Source organism: Papio anubis, chromosome 14 (genome assembly GCF_008728515.1).
Source record: "Papio anubis isolate 15944 chromosome 14, Panubis1.0, whole genome shotgun sequence".
In the NCBI taxonomy this organism is placed as follows: Eukaryota; Metazoa; Chordata; class Mammalia; order Primates; family Cercopithecidae; genus Papio; species Papio anubis.
In genome coordinates, this window is record NC_044989.1 from 8,925,779 (window position 1) to 8,934,554 (window position 8,776).

The following is an 8,776-nucleotide window of genomic DNA, read 5'->3' on the forward strand; positions in this document are numbered from 1 at the left end:
GCTACAAAGAAAGTATATGCTGCACCCTGGATCATGGTCTGGTTGACCAGGAAGACGTAAAGTCTACTCTAAATACAGAGCAGAGGCCAGGCATGGTGGCTCACGCCTATAATCCCAGCAGTTTTGGGGGCTGAAGCAGGTGGATGACTCAACCACCGGTTGAGTCTAACTAAGCCACTTCCACTCCCTGCACCTCCTGTTCTTCACCTGCAGAATGAGCACGCTGGATTCTAATACCCAACTGCTGCTCTCACACTCTAGAATTCTGAGACTTCCACTTGTCTTTGAGAGATACCACACTGCCAAGAAAATTGTTGCAACTATATGAAACACTGGCTTATCATGATCAGTGTCAGGGAGTCCCGATGTTCACCTGGCCCTGCTCTTCTGCAGTTACCAAGCTTTAAAAAGTTAACGAGTGAATGCATAGATACACTAGGAAGCAGACCTGTTCCGTACTTCTCCAGATACCAGAATTAAGGTGAATGAGTGGAGGCTAGGCATGGTGGCACACGCCTGTAATCTCAGCACTTTGAGAGGCCAAGGTGGTAGGATCGCTTGAGCCCAGGGGTTCAAGACCAGCCTGGGCAACACGGCAAAACCCCATCTCTACAAAAAATACAAAAATTAGCCAGGTGTGGTGATCCCTGTCTGTGGTCCTAGATACTCAGGAGGCTGAGGTGGGAGGATTGCTTGAGCCTGGGAGGTGGAGGTTGCAGCGAACAGAGATCATGCCACTGCTCCCTCTGGGATACAAAGGGAGACCCTGTCTAAAAAAAATAAAAGATGAATGAATGGAAATTATCGGGAAGCAGACTTCAACTCATCATGAGAAAATATACTTTGAACACTACTAAAAATATCACCAATTATGTACTGCATATTACTTTGGGCCTATTACTATGCTAATCACATTTATACATATTTATTCCTCATGACCAACCAATAAACAGATACTGTCCCTATTTTAATACATCAGGAAATGGAGACTCAAGAGAGGTCAATTTACTTGCCCAAAATTATGTAGCTAATAAGAGGCAAAACTGGAATTCAACAGTGCTTACAAACTTTAAAAATCTTTGTTCTAGACCACTATGCTATATTGCCTCCATAAATTCACCCCAAAATATCCAGGATTGATTGGGATTCTTAAATCTGCTCATTGATGTTGTTCATTAGCAGTAGAAAATTTCAGCCACTACCCCTTTTTAAAAATGTTTTTAAAACAAGCTCTGGCAAGTTTTATTAAAGAAAAATGTTGCATAGTATACTTCTCACCAGTCTATTCTGGCATGCTTCTAATAATATGAGAATTACCTGGATCAATGAGAGCCAGTGTGTGTACTCTGTAGTATTTTCCACATGCTATACCCAATTCAATATTATTGTCACTGTAGTGATGGACACCAGTGCTGGCCAAGTTTTCATAGTATTCTATCTTGGATTTTCTCAAAGCTGGGCAGTTGTTAGAGAGGATGACCAATTTTGCTTTGCCTTGTCTGAGCAACTTCAGAGTCTGCTTGTACCCCAGCATGTACTTTCTACTTTTCATAACTAGAGTTGATCAACTCCAGTGACTTTTTCATCTTCTTTGTGGCTACCATCTTCCTGCCTAGGTGTGGGATGGCCCCCCAACCAAGAGCAGCCACCAAGATAGTGGAAAGTGAGAAAGGCACCAATACCTCTTGAGATATTATCTTTTTCCATCCACTCTTTTCCTTCTTGACTCTGATTAAATTTAAGCTAGACTTTATCACTAGACTCTCTAACTTACTGTGTATCTTTTTGTCTCTCTTTACTGCATCCTAGATTTCTTCTGATTTAACTTCCAGGTCATCAATTCTCTCTTCAGCTGTGTTGAATTGGCTATTGAACCCATCCACTGAGTTTTAAATGTTGGCTATTGTGTGTTTAATCTCTAGAAGTACTATTTAGTTATTTTTGAAATCTAACAGTAGTTTCATCTTTTCAGAGATATCTTTAAGCTAATCTTTACTTTTTTAAACATAATAAATGTATTAGTTTCCTATTACTCCTATAACAAGTTACTGCAAACTTAGTGGCTTAAAACAACACAAATTTATTATCTTAAAGTTCTGGAGGTCAGGATTTTGAAATCAGTTTCACTGGGCTAAAACCAGGGTATTGGAAGACCTTGCTTTCTTCTGGAGGGTCTAGGGGAGAATCCATTTCCTTTCCTTTTGTAGCTTCCTGAAGCCATGTACATGCCTAGGCTTGTGAGCCCTTCCCCCATTTTCAAAGTCAGAAGTTTAAGATTTTATCTCTTCTCTAACATTTGCTTACATCCTTATATTTTTTTCTCTCTGACACTGATCTTCTTGCCTCTCTCTTATAGAACCCCTGTGATTACATTGAGCCCATTTGGATAATCCAGAATAATCTCTCCAATATCAAAATCATCAATGTTATCATATCCACAAAGTTCCTTTTACCATATAAAGTAACATTTACACAGGTTCCAGAGACTAGCATGTGGACATCTTTGAGGAGCCATGATTCAACCCACCACAGTAAGCACAGTTATTTTATAGTCCATGTCCAATAATTTCAAGATCTAAAAATATTCCCAGATTTGTTTTTATTGCCTGTTTTTCAGATGGTTCTCACACATGTTGTTTGCTTCATTATGTGCTGGGTTAAAAAAAAAAATGGTGCCCAATAATAATTTGCCTAGCATTTTTAGTTGTTTTTATTAGGAATGTTTGGGCTGAAAAATAGCCCACTATAACCAGAAATTAAAATTCAAGTCTTCCAACAATAATGATTGATGTGTTGCCCACTGACAGTATGGCAATCACTGTCCTGATGGTGTAATACACCTTCTGTATAGGAAAAAGCCATGTAAGGGACTGCAGTAGGAAGTTCCCAAGCCCAGGACAATTCAAGTAGCGATAATGAGAGCTGAAAGGTACATCATGTTTACTGGGGAAGAAACCTTTCAAATTAGATGTTTCAAAATGATAATGGGTCTGTGCAAATACCCTTATAATTATTACTAAGGAGTTTCATGCCCTTCACACATTCCTTTAGTCACTTATTATTCAGCAGGCATTTTGTCGAACACCAATTATGTATCTATCCATTACTCTGCAGAGAACTAAAAATACAAAGATGAATAGAAACAATCTCTGACCTTAAGGAGATCACCAATTACTTGGGAGAGCAGACACAGACACTGTTAGGATACCACGTAGTGGTTTGAGTGCAGTGATGAAGGAAAGCACAGAGGAGGAGGTGCCTCACCCAGACTAAGAGTTTAGGGGAGGCTTGGTGAAGACAGTGATGCCTGAGCTGGATCTTAAATCATGATAAAAGTTGTCCAGGTAAAGGCTAGGATGGCAGGAAGGGCTATCAGGCAGAGGGAACACCATCACCAAACACCCAGTGTATGGTGACAATACATACACACGTGGGTTGGGAGTCCAGTTACAAGGAAGCTGCAGCAAGTACTGCACTTCGATCTGGCCAAATGGAGCCCCTACCTGAGCCTCTAGGGGCTCCATGCTTTGCAGCGCCTTCCTCAAAGTTTTTTGTCCCCCCAGTGCCTGGGACTGATTGGGATATGCAGTGCTAACCAAGAAGAATGCCCCGAGCCTGGACCAGGGATAGTGTGGGCCCCGTCCTCATTTCTTCCCTGCAAATTGCTCTTCAATCTTCCAGCCTTCATATGAGGTTGACCAGATGCCCTGCGGAGCATCAAGACTCATATTGAAGGTGTTGTCCCCCAGGGCCCAAGTTCTAGGACAACAGCACAAAAAATAGACTGCTCCAGCTGGCCAGCTCAGTGTTTCACGGGATCCTGAGATGGGTGACCAGAACGGTGCTGTGCTGATGTGCTGACTTTGGTTGATTTGCACTTGCATTGGACACAGGACAAGTTCAGGGCTCTGAACTACTAAGCACATGGCAGGCCCTTGTGCTTGAACATCTGTATGCCCATGGGTTAGCTCATGCCTTTCTATGTTCCAACCGCATAGAGTCTGTTGGCCTCTGGTCTACAGCATCACAGATGGTAGGGGGTGGTGGTGTTCTTTACCTGTGCACCTGCTGTGGCTGGCAGCCAGGGCAGCCACTCCATCCTCTCTGCAGGTCTGTACCACATGCAGGGCAGTTCTCTAGGGAGAACAGTACCTCTCTTCTCCAAGGGCCTTTGAGGCCTTTGTTCCACATTGTCAGAAGCCCTTCTGATCAATGTCTTGTTTTGCCTCCATTTTCAGAATGATGTCCTCTCTTGCCTCTGATCATGTGGTGACATTTGTTTTTATAGGTTGGTCTTAAGCTATGCCATGTGGTAGGGAAGTGTGCCAGATGAGGAATGGACCTTCTTTGGGTGAACAGGACCACTCTTTGCCCTCGCCTAGCCTCCCCACTAGTGATGGTTTGTGAAAGGAAAGGGTGAGGTCAGCAATGAAAGAGACCACATTCTAGGAATGCGGTAATCATGGCATAAAGTAATCAAGAGAAGACATGGCTGCAAAATGTATTACATCGTAAAACCTTAGACAGTAAGTTTAAGATGACCAGAAAACATTTTCCTGCACATCTGGGTGAGACTTGCATTTGGCATCATCATAAACGAATTATGGCCTTGAGGGAGCCACTGGAAGCCAATATTCGCCAGGGCCATGATGGAGGATGCGGTGTCCTAGTAATGATGCACCTAGCATGAAACACATGACATCAAGGAACTCTAGAGGCAAGTTGATCTATAGTTTCAATATTAACAGGTCCAGAAAAGCCACAGCATTGAGAGCAATAACAGTGTTGCTACTTTTTCCTCATAATGAGAAACGTGAAACTACCCAGCCAAGGCACATCTGACAATAAAGAACTTGACGCGATAGCTTCTGGACCTAAGCGGGAAGAGGTGGTGGCCAGACGCTACAAAGACTCCTCACGTGCGCTAACTGCAGGATTCACAAAGACAAGCCTCTCTTTTCTACCAATGATTCTAAATCTTTGTTGATAAATCACTAAAAGTTATATGGCCCATGAAACTTGTAATATATCTTTAATCAACTTGTTTATAAGCAGGGCCCTGCAAAAATATGTTTGAGATCTAAATGGGTCCAGTTCAGATGAATGAAACTTTTTTTTTTTTTTGAGACAGGCTCTCGCTCTGTTGCCCAGACTGGAGTGCAGTGGCACAATCATGACTCACTGCAGCCTTGACATCCTAAGCCCAAGCAATCCACCCACCTCAACCTCCCAAGTATCTGGGACTACAAGCATGAACTACTGCACCTGAATAGCTTTTTTAAATTTATTTTTTGTAGAGATGGGGTTTCACTATGATGCCCAGGCTGGTCTCAAATTCCTGGGCTCAAGCAATCCAACAGTGGCTGAGACAAAATACACAGAAGTTTACTGACCATGGCTGTGGCTATATTCTATTCCTCCTGACCAACAAGAGATTTCAGGTTAAGTGGATATCAACAATGAAATGCTAAGCATTGCATTATGCAATTTAGCTCCCTGGGATTTGTTAGCCAGCTAAGGGAATGAATGAACTTCTAATATGTAAGAACTAACCACGGTGACATGGCATCTATATTTCATTAAATATGTTGAGTAAAAACTCAGAACGAACTCAAACTAGGATATGGGAGAAAAACAAAAGTAATCTCAGCATTTTGTTAGAAAATACCCAGGAGTTCAAATGCTTTGTCCCTTATGATGTCAGGTGCACTTAGGAAGTTCCTTCCTCTGGATAACGATGCTTTTGGAAGGAGATCTATGCCTTTTCACCCCCTTTTTCTTCTTAACTATTAAGTTCTCTACAAGGGAATCTAATTTTAGTTCTATTTCTGGCTATGCTACAGTATATCCATGTTTAAAAGCCTTACTTATTTTAGGTAAAAATAACAATTCCACATTAAATAAAGTAGACTTTGCAACTTTAGATATACTTAAAAGTCAGGCGCACATGGTTACTGTTAATACCAAAAGAATTAACTATCCATGTTAGAAAATTCTGCAGCCTTTATATCCTCTTACAATGGAGGTAGAGTATAAATTAATATAAATAAAACTGTGAACAATTTATCCAGAAGATTCACTTTTCAATTCACTGGCCTTAGATTTTAACTACAATGTCTGCATAGATGTTAACTGTGTTATCTAATCAACTAATCATGCTGGAAGAAGTGCTTTTTCAGTGACTTTTACTATCAGTATGGGACAGTAAGATGTATATCAAAGATGAACAAGAAACCAGGGCCCCTCTAAAGATTGTTTTATTTTAAGAAACAAAATAAAACAAAACACATAATAACATTTGTCCAAGCACAGTGGCTCATGCCTGTAATCCCAGAACTTTAGGAGGCCAAGGGAGCACAGATCACTTGAGCGCAGGAGTTCGAGACCAGCCTGGGCAACATGGTGAAACCTTGTTCCTACAAAAATACAAAAATTAGCCAGACATGGTAGCATGCGCCTGTGGTCCCAGCTACTTGGGAGGTTGAGGTCGGGGAATCACTTGAGCCCAGGAGGCAGAGGTTCCAGTGAGCCGAGATTGCGCCACTGCATTCCAGCCTGGGTGACAGAGAGAGATCCTGTCTCAAGAAAACAAGTAAATAAATACAAACAACATAATAGCGTTAAAGTAAAATTTTAGTCAGCAGTCCTAACCTCACTATCCTCATACCGTAGGGATTTTCCCCGTTGTATATGTCTTCCATTCTTTGCCATGTATAAACATTTCCACGCGGTTGCCATCATACCATACTTATATGTTGGCAGTCTGCCTTCAAAATTTTATATCATAAAATACTTAACTCACACTCTTAAAAATGATAAAGTGATAAGCTGTCCTTTTTTTAAGACATTCTCTTTTGGCTGGATATTTTAGTTACATATAAGCTCAGGAAACAACTGTGATTAACTCTTGCTGACTGGTTTCATTAAGATTCAAGAACTGCTGACTCACATCCAAAAGTGCATTCACCGTGATCAAATCCACGGGACAGAAGTCTGTTGATGTACTAATAAATAAGACACACAGTTCTTTTTTCAGCTGCTTCATCTTTGAGTACTTTTCCAAACATTCCTTTTGGAAACTCATGTGTCCTTTAACCTTTTTTCTCTGTGCTACTTAATAAGGTCTTGGTTACAATCTGATTCAAGTGAGCCATGCTCCACAATGGGGTTCTATAAACACAGTAATTTGATAGGTGATTAGTGGCTGGGCAACCCTGGCCACAGGCCCCAGGTCAGCCGGATGTCCATCTCCCTCTTGGGGCCCTGATGGGGCCAGCAATTCTAAACAGTTTTCTAACATGGTGACTGGACTATTTAGAATGTACTTTCATCTTTAGTGGGGATAGATACACTAAAATACTTGATATTCTGAAGCATACTCATAGGAATTGAGAAGTGGGAGGAATTAATACACTTGATCTTTTGCAAAATATAAAATTGAGATTGAAGACTATCTATAATAACTCATAGCAAGTGCTATTTAAATCCAGCATTCCATTCAAGCCCAGCTAATAAGCAGCCCTGTGATATAGGATATGTGATAGAAAACTTGTCTGGATTAATTTTAATCCCATTTCCACCACTATCTAAATGACCTTAGCACCTAATAACGTGGAACATTTATCAAGCCTCTAGTATGGGCCAGTCACTGAACAAAGTGCTTATTTATGAAACATATTTAATTCTCACAACCTACAAAGTAGAGATTATTATAATCCCCATTCCACCAAAAAATAAAAATGAAAAATAAAATTAAAAAAAATAAAAAGGAGGCCTAGAAAAATTATATACTTTGTCTACTAATGGCAAGGTCAAAAAATTTTAACTTTAAATTAAAATATAACATGTATAGAGAAAAATGTGCATACCTTCAGTGTACAGTTTGGTGAGTTGTCACAAAGTGAATACACTCATGTAATGTAACCCAGAAGCTGTGCTCACAGCCCTTTCCACAACTACCCATCACTCTTTTCCAAAGGTAACCATTATCCTGGCTTCTAACATCACGTTTTGGTTTCGCCAATTTTTAAGCTTTCATGCAAATGAGAATCATACAAAATGTGGCCTTTTGTGTCTGGCTTCTTCTACTTATGGAATTTATTCTTATGTGTGGTGTAAGGTAGTGACCAGGTTTCATCATATTTTATCCATCACCATTTGTTGAGAAGCCATCCTGTCTCCCACTGGTCGGCTATGGTGCTTTTGTCACTAATCAAGTGTGCCTGTATGTGTGGGTCTTCTGGACTTTCTGTTTTGTTCTGATCATCTATTTGCCTCTCCTGTGTCAATATCACCCTAAAGTCTTTCCAAAGGCTTAGTATCCAGTTGAGAAATCCTTTAGATTTTGTTCTTTTTCAAAAATTGCTTGGTTATTTGAGACCGTTTGCATTATCACATAACTTTTAGAATCAACTCTGCCTTTTTGCAAAATACCTACTGGATTTTTATTGAGATTGCATTGCATTGGAATAGATCAGTTGGAAAACTGACATCTTGAGATAACTTAACTTTTAGTCCACAAACATCTCTCCATTTATTTAGGTCTTCTTTTATATTTTTATTATTTATTTACTTAGAGACAGAGTCTCACTCTGTTGCCCAGGCTGGAATGCAGTGGCAATATCTCAGCTCACTGCAACCTCTACCTCCCAGGTTCAAGAGATTCTCGTGCCTCAGCCTCCCGAGTAGCTAGGATTACAGGAGTTCACCACCACACCCAGCTGATTTTTGTATTTTCAGTAGAGACAGGGTCTCCCCATGTTGACCAGTCTGGTCT

The 8,776-nt window shown here is 40.6% G+C and overlaps 1 pseudogene; it reads right to left on the reverse strand.

The window, feature by feature from the left end:
• Positions 1 to 1,282: 1,282 nt before the first annotated feature.
• LOC116270241 lies at positions 1,283 to 1,604 on the reverse strand (annotated as a pseudogene).
• Positions 1,605 to 8,776: the final 7,172 nt, after the last annotated feature.